At 40.4% G+C, this 17,930-nt stretch overlaps 1 protein-coding gene across 2 annotated transcripts in view; it reads right to left on the reverse strand.

Moving 5' to 3' along the window:
* Positions 1-17,930, reverse strand: part of LOC308104776 (H-2 class II histocompatibility antigen, E-S beta chain-like) — a 202,072-nt gene that overhangs the window by 75,984 nt on the left and 108,158 nt on the right. The gene's annotated exons all lie outside the window — the stretch shown is intronic.

Genomic DNA, 17,930 nt, shown 5'->3' on the forward strand with positions numbered 1-17,930 from the left:
TGGCAACCCTGATTTGTTGTTCTTCTTGTCTGGCATTTCAAGGATGTTGCGTTCGACTCCAATGAGCAGGCGCGCCGCCTACTGGGCAGGAGAAGAATAAGAAAATGTGGCACTACAGATTCCCAAACCTTTCAGACGTGACCCCCAAGATAATGACATTTGAAATGGGGACCCCTCACCCTGACAACTTAAGCACTTGGCATTGTAGGAGTTGAGGCATTTAGTTAGCATTACATACAATTAGTATCCCAACCTGAAAATGTAGCTATCTTCTATTTAATAGAGAGCTGGAGAGACACCTGTTACTGAACAAAAGTGGGTTTCAACCTTTTTCATGCCAAGGACCCCTAAATTGATATACATTTGGCTGCGGACCCCCATCTGAAAATGTTTTGTGCCAGGGACCCCCAAAAGCAATGATTTTAGTTAAAAATGTTCGCTTATGATTATAAATATTCAAAGATATGCACAAATGTTCAGCTTACATGACTGAGTGAAACTATTGTCACAATGTTCACACTGGAATGTTTTTTCTCCAGTGTTGATACGCTGGTGTTGCTTAAGAGAAAATGACGCACTGAAACTCTTGTCACAATGTTTACACTGGAAAGGTTTTTCTCCAGTGTGGGTACGATTGTGTGACTTCAGGTGACCTGACTGACTGAAACTCTTGTTACACAGTTTACACTGGAAAGGTTTTTCTCCAGTGTGGACACGCTGGTGTGTCTTCAGTTTACCTGACTCTCTGAAACTCTTGTTACACAGTTTACACTGGAAAGGTTTTTCTCCAGTGTGGACACGCTGGTGTCTCTTCAGGTCACCTGACTCTCTGAAACTCTTGTCACAATGTTTACACTGGAAAGCTTTTTCCCCAGTGTGGACACCCAGGTGTTTCTTCAGGTGACCTAACTGAGTAAAACTCTTGTCACAATGTTCACACTGGAATGGTTTTTCTCCAGTGTGTACACGCTGGTGTGTCTTCAGGTTATATGACCCACTGAAACTCTTGTTACACAGTTTACACTGGAATGTTTTTTCTCCAGTGTGGACACGCTGGTGTGTCCTCAGCTGACCTGACACTCTGAAACCCTTGTCACAATGTTCACACTGGAATGTTTTTTCTCCAGTGTGGACACGCTGGTGTGTCTTCAGGTTACCTGACTCTCTGAAACTCTTGTTACACAGTTTACACTGGAAAGGTTTTTCTCCAGTGTGGACACGCTGGTGTGTCTTCAGTTTACCTGACTCTCTGAAACTCTTGTTACACAGTTTACACTGGAAAGGTTTTTCTCCAGTGTGGACACGCTGGTGTCTCTTCAGGTCACCTGACTGTCTGAAACTCTTGTCACAATGTTTACACTGGAATGGTTTTTCTCCAGTGTGGACACCCTGGTGTTTCTTCAGGTGATATGACTGACTGAATTTCTTGTTACACAGTTTACACTGGAATGGTTTTTCTCCAGTGTGGACACGCTGGTGTCTCTTCAGTTTACCTGACTCACTGAAACTCTTGTTACACAGCTTACACTGGAATGGTTTTTCTCCAGTGTGGACACCTCCACTTGTCTCACCCCAATCATCACTGTCTTCAGTGACTTCAGTGTCAGATTCAAGCTCAACTTCAACTTCAGAGCAGTGTGAAGAGATGTCTTCATCAATTTCACTTTTCACTGCTAGTAATGTCAACATTGATCCATCAGGCTCCTCTGGTCTTTGAAGTAGCTCCTCCTGTTCCTCTTTAATGTGTGAAGGCTCTGGTTTCTCGTGGAGCAGACTGGGGCTCCTCTCCTGTTCAGAAGAATCCTCCTCTTTACACACAACAAGGTGCAGGATGTCTAGGAGCAGAACAATAACATGATATTGAACAATGGATTTCTAAAATGTAACACTATTCTTCGTCCATGTAGAACAGGGGTCGGCAACCTTTTTCGACAAGTATGACACCACATCAAAATGTCGTATTTCCACCTGATTTCGATTGTCCATAGGCTATACATAACAAACATTAGACTCAATGACCCACCTATCTCCCAGACTGCCTCCCCAGTCAGAGTTATCAGTTTGAATAAATGTAGAATGATGTGCAGGATGTAATTTGTATATAGATGTGAGGAGACTTAATTTAACTGAATATTTAATTTTAAAAGAAAAAAAAACTCTCTCTCACACTTATGTCAGTGTGCCAATGATCACCCTCCCCTGCGCCAATGTTGGCACTCGTGCATAAGGGTTCCTACCCCTATTGTGTAATAATTCATTGTGGCCCTTTGATGTCATCGGTTTCGTAGGCTTGCCTTCCAGCTGACCAGGGAGCATTGTTGTAGCCAACAGACCAGCACCACCTTCCCCACAGGAGTCGGCACCAACCGCCAGTCCTTCCCGCTCTACTCCTGAGGCCCACATCATCGTTCAATTCACTAGCCAACACACAAGAGGGGGTTGGGGTGTGCTGAAACCAGCGCACCCCAAAACAACAGGTAGGGAATTGATTGCATGAAACAATCACCTGTGCGTCCAGTCTCAATGTTAGTAAACAAATAATTGGTCTATAGGCCAGGGGACAGCATCCTTTTTGACATGAGTGCCATTTTAAAATTTTCTTGATAGTCAGTGTGCCATGTCAACATTAAGTTTAATTATGACACCACATCAAAAAGTTATATTTCCAACTGATTTTGATTGTCCATATCAGGGGCGCCGATGACGTGGGGGCGTCGGGTCCAGCGCCCCCACACTCAATTGGTCAGCCCCCTCATGAATCTCAGATGTCAGGCTAAAACTTACAGTACCATTACTATAGCGGGGCGCAGATAGGCGTTAACGCGCCGTTGACACCTAGAACAATAGCCCAGACAGAGAAACGGCTTGCGGCGGGGGGGCGGGGCTATTGCGGCTCGAGTTGAGCCCCCACGGCCGTGCACATAAATCGGCGTGCCTGGTCCATATACTATACATAACTGTTTTTTCTTCTTCTTTATCAGGATGTAATGATCATTAGACTCAGATCAATAACCCACTTATCTCCCAGACAATTTGCTATACCCTCTACACCAAATCTCTTTACCTAAAATAGCTGATCTACAAGCTAGAGATCTTGTAGATCAGTTAATTTCAGCAAATGCCCCCCCCCCCCAAAAATAAATAAATAGGGATGCTAGGGATCAGTGTTATTATTGTAACAGCTCTACAACAAAACAGAAAATATGAAAGAAAGAGAGAGCATATGAAACTTACTGAGGTGTGGATGGTCTTCAGGTTCCTCCTGTTTAATAGAAATGTCCCTGGCTGAGTCTGGAGAGTTCATCTTCACCTGCAGTCTGGACTCCACACACTGGTCTGAAATGAAGCAATTGAAAAAGGACTTTGTTAACTGAAGAAAAAAATAACAATAATATTTGCAGAAGGCAAAGGCAAAATGGCAAAGACCAACTCTCCAACATATGAATCTTGGGAGCAAAGACTATAGGATTCATATATTAGGGAAGAAATCCTTCGTAATTTAGGATCGCACAAGGAAGAATGTGTCAAAAGGTGGATTCCTGCGATGCAAATAATGGTCTTAAAGGTAGGGTAAGTGATTTGCTTTGGTTAAAATAAGTGTTAAATAGCTCTATATTCTGATAGTACTCATTGCTATAGAGTTCAGTATTAGGAGTGTCCTTGTCTCTCCACCTCTTTATTAAACAGAAAATGCATTTTCGTTTCAGTTTCAGTTTCATTTCCAATTTTATCCAACCAGGACAGAGAACTCAATCAGGATACAGATTAAACAAGTGAAATTGGAAGTGATGACACTAAGAAATGAGCAGACAAAATTGGAACTGGAACACTATACAAATTAAGCTTAAAAATGGGTACTTTCTCCTGATTGGCTGAGATTTTGACACCTACCGAAAAATGTATTTTCTGTTTATTAAAGAGCTGGAGAGACAGGGAGACATCTGTTACTGAAAAAACACTCTATAGCAATGATTACTATCAGAATATAGTATTTTAACCTTTTAACAAAATACTTTTTGTTTTAACCAAAAAATATCACTTACCCTACCTTTAAGTGAATAAGCTGAAAGTAGCCAATCAGTTTTTCCATGTTTCTGCAACCAGACAGAGTGAGCAATTTGTTTTAATCATCAGGATATTATCATTGTCATGATATATTTTGTCATGATTATTTCTTATTAAAATTAGATATTGTGACAGCCCTACAACAGAAGAGAAAAGAATAGTGGGTGGTCTTCAGGTTTCTCCTGTTTAATAGAAATGTCCCTGGCTGAGTCTGGAGAGTTGCTGTTCTAACACAGTATTGGTGAGATGTCAGCTGTACTCCATATGAAATATGAAATCTAGCCTAGCTGTAGCCCTGATACATGACTGTCATACCATGACAGTCATGGGCCCACTTATTCCTGGTTTAAGATTGTTTTACATTTATAACTGCCACATCTACAAAAACGTTCAGATTTCAAATATAAAGTGCTGACCCCCGAGCCACGGATGTAATAAGTTGAGGCGCAAAAGGTCTACTGTATCTTCCGTATTGTTCAATAAAAAGCATTTTAATCCGATCGGCGGCATTTTCTATTATTTTTCTAGTAATGTATCAGAGTGCAATACACCTCCCAACCAGTAGTGTCGCATGGTTGAAATCATCGGAGAAAATTTGGAGAAAATGGCCGGCGATCGGATTAAAATGCTTTTTATTGAACAATACGGGAGATACGGGTACTTATCGCAGAACGGATCAACTTGTAACATCCGTGGCTCATGGGTCATATTTGAAATGTGAACGTTTATGTACATGTGAGAGTTGTAAATGTAAAACAAATCGAACACCACTCTAAAGCAGGAACTCTCATGGCTAACATAGATGCAAAACAACCTGAATGAGTTGATCTTTATACCTGCTGTGTTTCAGTGGTTGAGCTGCTAACAAACGTCCTCCTGCTGCTTAACGACGACACTGTTTAGAAACGACACGTTTGACTTTTCTTTGCATTTGACTTTGATATAAATCTATGGTATTTTAAAGTGTCAACAACAGTCAGTCAACACACCATGCTGTTTCACTACTGCATTGTGGCACTAGAGCAGTGTTGCCAGGTTTTGTGAGAGAAATAAGCAACCAGGTCTAGGAAAACAAGCCCAAAAGCAGGCCACATGAGCACTTTAAACCTATATGATCTATCTAGCCTATTTGAAAAGAGCTACAATCTCACAACACGTTGTGACTGTGAGCTTGTAGATCTGCTAGATCTGTTATTATCTTTGAAACATTTTAACAACACAAATCTGGTGCGGGGGTCCCTGGCATAAAAAAAACGCAACTCGCCGCAACTTTCAATATTTACAAGAAACCTTACTTATAATATGCAGACATGGCAACCCTGCTTTGTTGTCCTTCTTCTTGTCTGGCATTTCAAGGAAGTTGCGTCCGACTCCAATAAGCAGGCGCGCCGCCTACTGGGCAGGAGAAGAATGAGAAAATGTGGCACTACAGATTCCCAAACTTTTCAGACGTGACCCCCAAGATAATGACATTTGAAATGGGGACCCCTCACCCTGACAACTTAAGCACTTGGCATTGTAGTAGTTGAGGCATTTAGTTAGCATTACATACAATTAGTATCCCAACCTGAAAATGTATCTATCTTCTATTTAATAGAGAGCTGGAGAGACACCCGTTACTGAACAAAAGTGGGTTTCAACCTTTTTCATGCCAAGGACCCCTAAATTGATATATATTTGGCCGCGGACCCCCATCTGAAAATGTTTTGTGCCAGGGACCCCCAGAAGCAATGATTTGAGTTAAAAATGTTCGCTTATAAATATAAATATTCAAAGACATGCACAAATGTTCAAGACTTTTCAAAAATAGCAGATCTACAAGCTCATAGGCACTCGGTGCCGCGCTATGAGCTTGTAGATCTGCTATTTTTGTCGTTATCAGTGAGAACCAGTCATACAACCGGTTTATCAAGCTGTGGGCTAGCACGCAGGAGCACATTGAGAATGTATTAAAATGGCATTTAACAATAACATTGAAGTTCAACCTGGAGTCGACTAGTGTCTCTCTCACATTAACTGTGGATGGTCGTGTCCAGCAGTCCTATTTTGGACATGTTATTAATACACAACCACAACAAAAACAACTACTTTTAAAGAGGTTTTGACATGTTTATTAATTGAAATTCAGCATCTCAACATCTAAAAAGCTATGAGGTCAAGTTTTCAGGATGGACGGGGGCTGGGGTTGGTTGGTGGAGGAGGTATCTCTCTTCAGTTATAGCAGGGGTCATCACCATGCTTTCTTGTGGTGGACATTTTGGTCAAAATTCAATTTTTGCCACGGACATACAAAATGAGTGGACAATAATATTACCAGAAACACATAAAGAGCTAGCCCTGAATGACCATATAACAGGTCTGTAACTCTGAGAGTGTACAAATGGAACCAAATGGACCCTTACGGGTCCATTTGGTTCCATTTGTACACTCTCAGAGTTACGGTGGTCCTTGCAAATAAAACATTTAAGAACCACTAGTACTAGTAGGACTCCTAATGTTCCATACATAGTGTTATAGTAAATCAGAGTCATGCATATTCTGAGGAAAACTAAATAAGAACATTATAATGGTGTGTAAATCAAAACATTTGCCACGGACAAGACCAAGTCTTTGCCGTAACAAAATCGGAGATGTGGTTCTTTGTCTGTGTACGGACATGGTTATAATCTTGCTTGATCTTTTTTTTAATCTTTCTTTTAGTTGGCAGCCATGACCTGGTCCACCCAGCTGCTGAACTGGGCCACGCGGGAGTAGACGCCGGGCACGGAGGTGGAGCAGCGGCTGCTGCCCCAGGACACGATGCCGACCAGGGTCCACATGTTGTCCTTCTCACACACCAGGGGACCACCGGAGTCCCCCTGAGACAGGGCACAAGCAAGGACAGGAGACAGGACACCATTAACAAGAAGCAGACCATTAAAGAATCACTCAATCAATTTCTTCACAATCCTCAATACCATGGACGGGTTACCAGTGGTGGAAAAAGTACTACATTTTTTTGCTCAAGTAAAAGTATCAATACTGCAATGTAGAAATACTCTGTTACAAGTGAAAGTCCGGAATTTAAAATGTACTTGAGTAAAAGTATCAAAATGTACTTAAAGTGCCAAAAGTAGAAAGTACTCATTATGCAGAATGTCCCATTTCAGGTGTAAATGTAAAAAAATGGCAGATCTACAAGCTCACAATGCGTCGCATCGCGGCGCATTGTGAGCTTGTAGATTGTCGATTGTAGATTGTAGATTGTAGATTGTAGATTAGCTATTTTCAAATGGACGAAAACAAAGTAACTACTAACTAAAGTTTCCAAATAATTGTAGTGGAGTAAAAGTATAATATTTGCCTCTGAGATGTAGTGAAGTAGAAGTAAAAGTATTGGAAATTGGAAATATTCAAGTAAAGTACAAATACCTCAAAATTGTACTGTACGTAAAGTAAGTACATGTACTTAGTTACTTTACACCACTGGCAATTAAGGTCCTTACACACCGGGGCGATTTTTTTCATGCGAATAATACTTTTATTTTAAAAACTTTATAAAGTCAATGCAAGCTTCCACACCAGTTTCGCGGAGCGAAAAAAGCGTCTTTTAATTATTCGGAACGAGTCCGAATTTTGCGTATATTCGCATATTCGCCGGTGTGTAACCGCCTTTAGACCCTCCCATGCCAGCACACACACACACACACACACACACACACACACACACACACACACACACACACACACACACACACACGATTCAATACATCCCCTGAGCAAGGCTATATTCTCAATGGTAAAACATTTTCAAATCAGGGGTAGAAGAGGAAAGGTACATTGGTGCTGATTTAAGCATTTAAATACATTGAGCGCATGAAGCTATTTCAGATAGACAGCATGAGTGGCACGTCCACATCAAGGTGATTATGTTTCGTTAATTACAATAATCGGGTGTTCTATTTTAGATGCTAAGCCCACGCTCATTCTAGCTGCTGCTACAGATAGATAGATCATTTTAGATAGATCATTTTTTATGTCTGTGTCCTGCACACAAAGTGCCCAACCCTCATGGGTTTATAAGACACCATTTTACGCTTATAACATGTTTTACAATATTCACGTAATACATGCAATTACATCTCAGAATTATAGAGAGTGTTCTGTCTTCTCTCCCAAGCTTGACAGATAAAATCTGCCACAACAAAAGCTCCTTTAACAAAACATATCTCTTACATAATCATCTAACTCAAGGAAATTTCCACAAATAGAAGACATCTTACTAACAAATACCTGGAGACACCATCGTCGTGGGTTCTCAGATGCACAGCGTTACGTGTGTGCTAAAACTACATTCAGGAGACAGCATGCACGTAAAGACCTCCCGGACGAAGCCTACGTAAAGCCTACATAAACTACGTAGTGCTGTCCTACGCTACACAGCAGTTTAAACACCCTTTGCGAATATATGCAGTGAAATGGATCATAAAAATACCAGAGCCAACTGTCAGATGTCCTGAAGCAGTCCACTCCAAATACAACTTTTGAATAATATATTTATGAATTAAATTACAGCGGTGAGGTGACATCTGCAAGGTAAATAAAACACTAAAGTGTCCCCATTATGCAAGTAAATTAAATATACTTAATATACCAAAAGTAAAGATATGCAGAATGTCCCATTTCCCAAATTTAATATGTATTAAAATCTTTTGAAAATAGCAGATCTACAAGCTTGTGAGGCGTTGTGAGCTTGTAGATCTGCTATTTTCAAAAGATTTTTTAACCGTTCATAAACATGGCGAGCGCAAGAGCTGTCACTTTGTGAGAGGAACTGTGGACTTTAATCATAACGTTTAACTATAAAACTTCGAAATTAAGGAAACATGTTTAGCTCAGCATCATTTATATACCTTTAGTTAACTTGGCATATGCTTAATATTTTTATCAGACGATCGGATCATCCGTGAGAGTACAATTTGTAAACTTCGGGTTCATGCATAGAGGACGAAGCAGCGCAGCCGCTCTCCCTACCCAAAAGAACAGATCTGCAAGCTATCGACACGGCATGTCGCAGTGCGTTGACAGCTTGTATGTCTGTTTTTTTGGGTAGGCATGCACGTTATGCACCGGCCCGGCCGTAATATATATATATATATATGTGTGTAACCGCTGTATACCCGTCCCACCAAGAACACACACAGAGGCACTGGGTTGGATGATGTGGTACTTTAGTGAAGCTGCAATGGGTTGGTTCAAGACACAAAACATATGTGGTTAGCACCTCCACTGGTTCTGACTTCTACAGGAAGAAATAACATTGATTTCAGTATCAAATACATAGTGCATCTAACGTGAGTTACAGCAACAAAACGAAAACACACAGAAACAACATATCAACTGCTGTTACAGGACAGTGTATCTTACAGTAAATCTCACGTTAGCTTTAGTGCAATTTATAATACTTTTACAGAGCAGCACACATGTCCAGAACTGTTACTTTTCAGGATTCAAAAGTAGCAGATCTACAAGCTCAAAGCTTGGCACCACGATTGGAGCTTGTAGTGATGAAGTAGGGCATTAATTTACCAAAACACTCACAAAGTTAAAATATGGAGATAAGAGGTTTCTGCTCGACAGCAACGATATGTTACTACTCGTGTTAACCACAAATAACTGATATACAAGCTCACATGTGTTTTGTTTGTTAAATCTTTCCCTTATGACATGCTCAAAATAGAGAGAAAAATAGGTCTAAAGTGGTTAATGAAATATATAGAGCAGTAACACATTGGAATAATAATAATAATAATAATAGTTGTTTTAACTATGTAATGGTGGAATTCCATTGTATTATGTTTTAATTTGATTGTGAATGTTTGGACCCCAGGAAGAGTATAGCCTTCACTGCTGTGAGGACTAATGGGATCCTTAATAAACAATGTGACACATTAAAACCATTTTGGGCTTTAGTTTTTATTTTATCCAAATGTCAAATTCCTCTATTGCTTCACTGTAGATTAAAAAAAATAGTTTAGATTTATAGTGTAAAAATTGATAAGCATACAATATGCTGTAATGATTGCCTATGTTCCTCAGTAAGGTTTGAGCTAAATTGTGGATAAAATGGTAAATGGTGCATTAATATAGCGCTTTTATCCTTTTATATGTGCCATTAACCCATTCACACACACATTCATACACCGATGGCGGAGGAAACCATGCAAGGCACCAACCTGCTCACCGGGTTCAGCGGGGTTCAGCGTCTTGCTCAAGGACACTTCGACACTAACAGCCCCAGCCCGGGATCGAACTGGGAACCTTGTGGTTTTCCAGTTCACTCTACCCAGCCACTTTACCCCTGAGCCACTGCCGCCCGCCGCAATCACTTAATACTATCTTCTGATAGTTATGGATACAGACACACTGTTTGTTGTGTTTTCATCTGACCACATTTCTGTATTGTAACCAATGGAGAAAAGGGAAATGTAGCTGTACTTAAACTTGAACTGCTGATTTAAAGTGGAATTAAATGTGTCTTGTTCTTTGTTTTATCGTTTTTTTTTTATTGACCAGATCCAAAACATGTAAGTTGGGGTAAAATCACAGTTAACAGGTAAAATGTACAATATTATTTACAGTAGCCTACTTACTGACTTGAGTACTCGGTTACAGTATTACAGCAAAAATACAAGCAATATTGTTTACTTAATATACAGCATTTTACTGTAATTCCACAGACTGTCTCTCATAGCAGCCAGTCTATGAACAGATAAATGACAGAGAAATATATCAAACACTGCAGCCTCTGAAGCAGCTCCATCATTATGGCTTCTCCAGTGACTTCACATCATACTCCTTTGTTCTTCTGTCAGGACATTCTGGCATGATGTTCATCGTTCTTCTGCAGACTGAGGAGCTCCCTCTTGTGTGTGGAAGCATCCATGACAGGCTGCAGGTACCTCCTTCTGAGGAAGACTTCAGTGTAGACACCTTGTTGAAGGGCTATGCGTTGGCCTGTTCACAGGCATCTATCCACTCACTGAAAACATCCACCGGCTCTGACAGATAATGTATAGGCGTTTGGTACGCCTCCATGCACACATAGCATGTTATAATCCCCACACTCCGAGTCCTTTCCATTGTGACAGAACAGGAGTTTAGGTAGTTACAGAATGGACAGGTGAACATGGTGTCCAGACCCATCTGTTGTTTCTTGGCCGCTGCTGGCTTCCTGGTGGACTTTCTGCGTCCCATTGTTGACAGTCCTGGATCCAATGTGCTGTAGACTCTGCTGTAGGTGATGCTCTGGAACGAACAGTACGAACTCAGTACAGAGCTTTGTCTCAGTGAGACTGAGTCCTGGAACTCATCTTCACCTTTATATAGACGCCTCTGCTCTGACGTCACAGCACCAAGTGTTCCATCAACAAAACATGGTCATACAAACGCGTTGCCATGACGACGCAGATTTGCGCATGTGCCCTAATCCTTGCAGTTGGCCATGGATGTTATGTGCACATAATAACAATCTCTTTATGAATGACGCTGCTTTCCATCCACAACAGTTGTAATGCTAACTACATGATAACACATTTAAATGGTACAATACTGCCATCTGCTGTTTTCTTTTAAAGTCAAACAAAAACACTGGATTCATGCATCAACAGTAAAGCGGCACAACTTTCTTTTTAATGAATAAAATGTAATTTAGTCCAATCTGTATGGTAGAGTATGTTAATACAATTAATATAGGCTAACTATGAAGAAGTGGGGCTTGGCAGACAGCGCGGCATGTGAGTGAGCCTGAGCCGAATCGAGTCTGACTTTGACTTTCGTATCTACGATAGTCCTGGCTGCACCCCCCACCGCGTCCTGCACTTTCACCAGTAAAGCCCGTATTTCTCCGCACATGTACAAAAATATATAAGGTGATTTCCGGTTGCTGCAAAATGTTACCTCAGCATCCGGAGTCTTTGTGCAATGTATTAGTCCGTATTTGTCAATAAATATGTGTTTTAATCCCGTTTGTGGCCGAATGTCAGTCTCCCCCCTCGTTTACTTCCTGTTTACATTGAGTGTAATACCGGCTTTCACCTGATGCGTCCCATCACTACCGCCCATTGAGGAGTACAGTAGAATCGGACACAGACGGGATTAAAACACATATTTTGGAAAAATACGGACTAATACAGTGAACAAAGACTCTGAGTAAAAGAATGAAAGTATTGGCATCAAAATGTATTTAAAGTACCAAAAGTACTCATGCAGAATGTCCCATTTCAAGTTTTCAGATGTATAAAAATCTTTTGAAAATAGCCAAAGTATATAAAGGGCTGAAGTGGTTAATGCATGATTTGTAATAATGAAAATCTTAACTAAAGCTGTCAAATAATTGTAGTTGAGTAAAAGTACAATATTTGCCTCTGAGATGTAGTGGAGTAGAACTAAAAGTATAACAAATTGGAAATACTCCAGTCAAGTTTCGAGCCGTTTCCCTCACACCCCCGGTAGCGCAGACTCTAATCTGTAGTAAAAAAAGATAGCTAGCTATATGCACTAAAACAGACGGTTTTATGGAATTGAAAGCCTATTTACCTTAGTGGAAAAACTCAAAGCCCTCCATCTCACGTCTAAAATACACTTTTTTGCCAGAAAAGAAAATATTTCACCGGAAGAAAAAATGTTTTAGTTATTCCACTGGGCCCCCTACAAATCTTGTCAATAGAAAACTACCATTGACCAATTCTGTTGGGCAGTGGTTCTCAAACTTTTTCATGTAAAGGACCCCCAAATTGACACTTATTAGCCCGCAGACCCCCATTTCAAAAGATATGTCAGGGACCCCATAAGAGAAGATTTTTTACGGCTCTATAGCAGTGATTCTCAACCATTTTAATTTGAAGGACCACCAGTTTGACATGCATTAGGGCTACGGACCCCCATTTAATGTCTTTTCTATCACTTGGACCGCAATTTATATTTTAAAATCTATGTCAATTTAACTCTCAGAGTTACAGACCCATAAGGGTCCATTTGGTGCCTAATCTATCATTTAGCTGGGGACCCCCTGGAACTCCCTCAAGGACCCCTGGGGGTCCCCGGACCCCACTTTGAGAACCAATGCTGTAGGGAGCACAGTAGAGTAACTTTTTAAAAAATCTTCCGGTGAAACCTTTTCTTTTCTGGCGAAAAAGTGTATTTTAGACGTGAGGTGGAGGGCTTTGGTGTTCCCACTAAGAAAGAGGTGGATTTTGGGACTTCATCGAAAAGACTGGAAACACAAAGCATTTAACTCACATGACTCTCGATGTTGCACCATAACGTAGTATTTGTATTATAATTGGTATTTTCAGTGGGCCTGTATCATAAGTAGAAGTCACATTGCTTTTTAATACCTTTCCACATTTCCAAACCAAACATGTCTCCAAACATGCTCATGTTTCAATTGTAGGCCTACCAATAAATATGTTTTTCTTTTCTAATAAATAAATAAATACATACATACGAATGGATGAATGAATGCCAACGTATGTTCATGTTCTATAAAGTACACATTAAGATAAGATATTAATAAGATCATCTCATGATAATACTCATCTACATTACGTTTGAATGTGTGTAATTTGCTGCTCCATTAATTCACATTTTGCACTTATTCTCTGATGCTTTGTGTCCTCATATGTAGCAGTTCATAACTTTATTCAACTTTAATAACTGGCATGCTCAGGTGGGCAGAATAGGGAAGAACTGGTTTGGACCCAATTGTCTATAAGTTAATATGGTTCATGAATAGGACTGTTTCCAGACATCCTGATTGAAAGAAAGGTTTCACAGCCTCCTGCACAACCAGCAGACTAGCAGCCCAATGGACACCAGACATTATGTATAAAACATGTTTTTTACAACAACAACAAAAGTGTTCAAAAGTATTTAATGTCAGAGTCAGACGTGCAGAGAATGTTACAGGGGGAGGGGCTAAAACTGAACTGAACTTTTGTTTTGACATTTCTAGACAGATTTAGAGGAATGTCTCATTTTAAATTAACATTAGAATGATACACTATTTGTCACACAACATAAACTCCACTAGCTGAATATTATTCATACAAAATGTGTTTCATGTCATTATTCACTTGTCAAAAAATCACTTAAAATAAATTCTTCGTCTTAAACCTCAATATTTGCTCCTTTTCTCACTAAGTTTCATCTCAACACATGCTCTCCTTTTAAACTCAGAGCGAGCGAGCAAGAGAAACTAAAGGCTCTGCAGAACCAAAAAGCATGTGGGCCTGATGGCATCCTAAATGAGATGTTAAAATATACCAACAGAAAATGTAAATTGGCCACCCTAAAACTATTCACCTTGGTACTACGTGTGGGTCACTAACCTGAAAGCTGGAGTGAAGGGTTGATCACACCCATTTTCAAGTCCCAACAACTACAGAGGCATCTGTGTAAGTAGTAACCTGGGGTTAGGTAAGTTATCTGGCAGCATTTTAAATTATAGATTTCCTCACCGAGCACAATGTCTAAAGCAAAAGTCAGATTGGATTCCTCCCAAATTATAGAACAGTTGAATGTTCAGCCCACACACACACACACACACACACACTTTTTAAATGAATAGAAGGTGGTATAGGAGGAAAAGTCCTTTGAGGTAATTAAATCCATATGTAACCACCCTGGCCAAAATAGGGGTTACTAAAATCATAAATACTACTGACTACGCCAGTTGGATTTAAACCAACAAGCCAATTAAGGCTCAACATTAAAAGGAGGTTCGTTTAACAGAGCTTTGAAAACTGGGTAGGAGGCTCAGCAATGACACCATGACGTTGCAAAAGTTTTACATTTTATTCACATTAAATTATTAAATGCCACTGCAATACAACTGGTCAATAGAACACATCTCCCCAAGCATTGTCCAGAGCAGATAAGCCACAGCACACAAACAGGGAGTAATTAACTCATAGGTTAGTCGTTTCACTGCAAAAGAGCACACACACATATTAGTTCACTTTGCTCAGACATGGCATCAAATAGGAGTTCAAATGGACCAATATTATATAAATACAGTGGGTTTAAAACATACAACTACATACCATGTACACAAAACAATATGACTGCATTAAATAGCTTAATACATTGACGCACATTTCAAAACATCCTGACATTACGCACACATAATAAAAACATCCTTACCACAGGGCGAGCAGAGTGGAGCGCACCTTAATGGCAAAATTCTGCCCCACAAGCTACACACTCCATTGTTAGCCCCATTTAAAAGTAGCAATAACTATAAATGAACTATTACATTTACCATGGGTGACGCTGGATCACACTCTGCCCACCTGTGCAAAATCTGCAAACAAATCTGTTGTTGAATGACAACTTCCTGCTTTTAAAAGGACAACCAGACCATGATTGGACAGCAGTCGGATTGGTTCACCAATCATGATCCATCCTCAGCTCTACACACACACACATCAGAGGGGGAATACATCCACACCGCGTAGTGTCATCAGTGGGTCGTACCTAGGGGGGTGGAGTCGGCTCGGGGGAAAACACAGATTTCCCCCAGCTGGTATAGACCGAGGGATGTATATGCTGTAAAAGTATACCAATTTAAAAAGCAGGCGTCATGGCTTGCCAGATCACAGGCACAGAACCTTGTTGCCACTCGACAAGGAACGCTACATTAGCAAATTAAACAAGAGTCCGATTGGAATGTTGTCCTGACTGGACAGAGGATCCAACACAACACAATGACCCGAGGTTATCTGCTTTAATCGCCTGGTAAGAGACACTATTACATTTTCTATAGATATGATCAATTAAACTTATCATATTATCAAAAAGCAAAAGCCATTCATTCATCAATGATGTTTATAACACGTTTTAGTGAATTCCAAGTACAGGAGACATCGACGCCATTACAGTTTGGAAACGCAGTTCAACATGCAGCGATTTACACACAAAACAAGCCAAACCCGGCTATCCTTGTTTAAAACCTACAGAAAACACAATTGTAAATCTGGCAATGAACACGGAGCTAAAGCAGTGTGTAAATCCTGCATGATATTAAATGGCGCACTTCGCCAAATGATAATGGCGTCGGTACGTGCCGTTCCGTCTCTAAACTGTACTTCAAATTCCCTATAAACATTATTGATGACTTAATGGCTGTTGGGTTTTGATATTAGGGTAAGTTTAATTGATCATATCTTGTAATAGTGTCTCTACCAGGCGATTAAACACTGTGCATATGTAAACATGTTTTGTAACAAAGAGGGAGACGAGAGGTAACCAGAAGACTCGTCCCAAAACACGCTCGCCCCCATTTTTCTCACCGACCAGCGGTTCTTGTATTCTTGTATTTGTTTTACAGAGGATAAGGTTTGAAATCAGGGTTAGGCATAGTTTTACTGAGGTTCAGTTTAGGAATAAGGTTATGTTTTGGCACCGTTTTACTGAGGTTACGTTTAGGAATACCAGGTGAATCCTCGCAGGTTTGCCCCGGGGCGACTGTGTTTTGGGGCGAGTGTTTTGCTATTCAGACGGAGATGTAAAGAGGGAAACAGATCTCCGATCTCAGTGGTGCTTGTGCTGAAACTTGACTCATGCAATAAGATGATATAAAGATAATCTGATAAACCACATGAACCCCAGCTTACGTATTCTGGGGGGAACATAAACCGAACATTGCCAATCTAGCTCACAGTTACAACGCGTCGCGTTCCGACGCGCTGTGAGCTCATAGATGTTTGGTCTTTTTAGTCACATATATCTTAATAATAAGTCAACTTTTCCGAGGGCGAGTGGACGATTGTGTTCCAGCTGTCCTTCTGATGGATTTTTCTTGGCTGACAATGTTTCTATCGTCCATAAAACAGCTCTGAAAGTGATCCAAACGATCGTGTATGATGTAACTCTATGAGGCAGATCGTTCTGTTTTCCCCCAAGCTAAAATCGAATGGGGCGTTCCTGGGCGTTCCCGTCTATCTCTGTGTGTATCTATAAGACAACATTAACTCCACCCAGTTACACATATATGAAAATAAAATATTGCCTGTCAAAATTGGAGATGAACATACAGACTTCTTCCCACAAGGCAGAGGGGTGAAGCAAGGCTGTTTTATGCAGGTGATCAGGTCATACTGTATCCTACTAGAGAAGGTCTTCAGCAAAGCTTGGACATTCTTCATCAGTACTGTCAGACCTGGGCCCTGACAGTGAATATGAAGAAGACCAAAATTATGACCTTCCAAAATGTATCACGGTTACAGAGAAATTACTCAACATTCAAAATAGGTGGGACCCAAATAGAACAAACAAACTTCTATACTTTATTTGGCTTCCAAAGGAAACTTCTGTTCAGCTGTGAAGGAACTCAAAGAGAAGGCAAAAAGGGCTTTATATGCCATCAAGTGTTCAGTTCAAATCCAATTTCCGATCAGGACATGGCTCAAAATATTTAATTTGGTTATAGAATCCATAGCACTGTATGGCAGTGAGGTATGGGGCCCTTTATTAGAAAGTGATTGGGCAAAATTGGACAAAAATCCAGTTGAGATCCTGCACGCAGAGTTCTGCAAAACTATTATCCTGGTACAAAGAAAAAGCACAAACTCTGCATGCAGGGCTGAATTAGGCCAATATCCTTTACTTCTTAATATACAAAAAAAGATCTATTAAATTCTGGAGCCATATTAAAAAGAGTGACCCCGCCTGTTACCATTATAAAGCCCTTGTCTGCCAAGAGTTGAACATAGAAAGGAGCCTCAGTCAACTGGTCCTGAAACTAGCTGACCTTTCACCTTCTGACATCACAAACCACAGCCAGCCTCAGTGCAGCTACACTATCACTCAGATGATTAGACCTA

The sequence above is a fragment of the Gymnoscopelus braueri genome (assembly GCF_963280865.1).
Source record: "Gymnoscopelus braueri genome assembly, chromosome: 1".
NCBI classification, from domain to species: Eukaryota; Metazoa; Chordata; class Actinopteri; order Myctophiformes; family Myctophidae; genus Gymnoscopelus; species Gymnoscopelus braueri.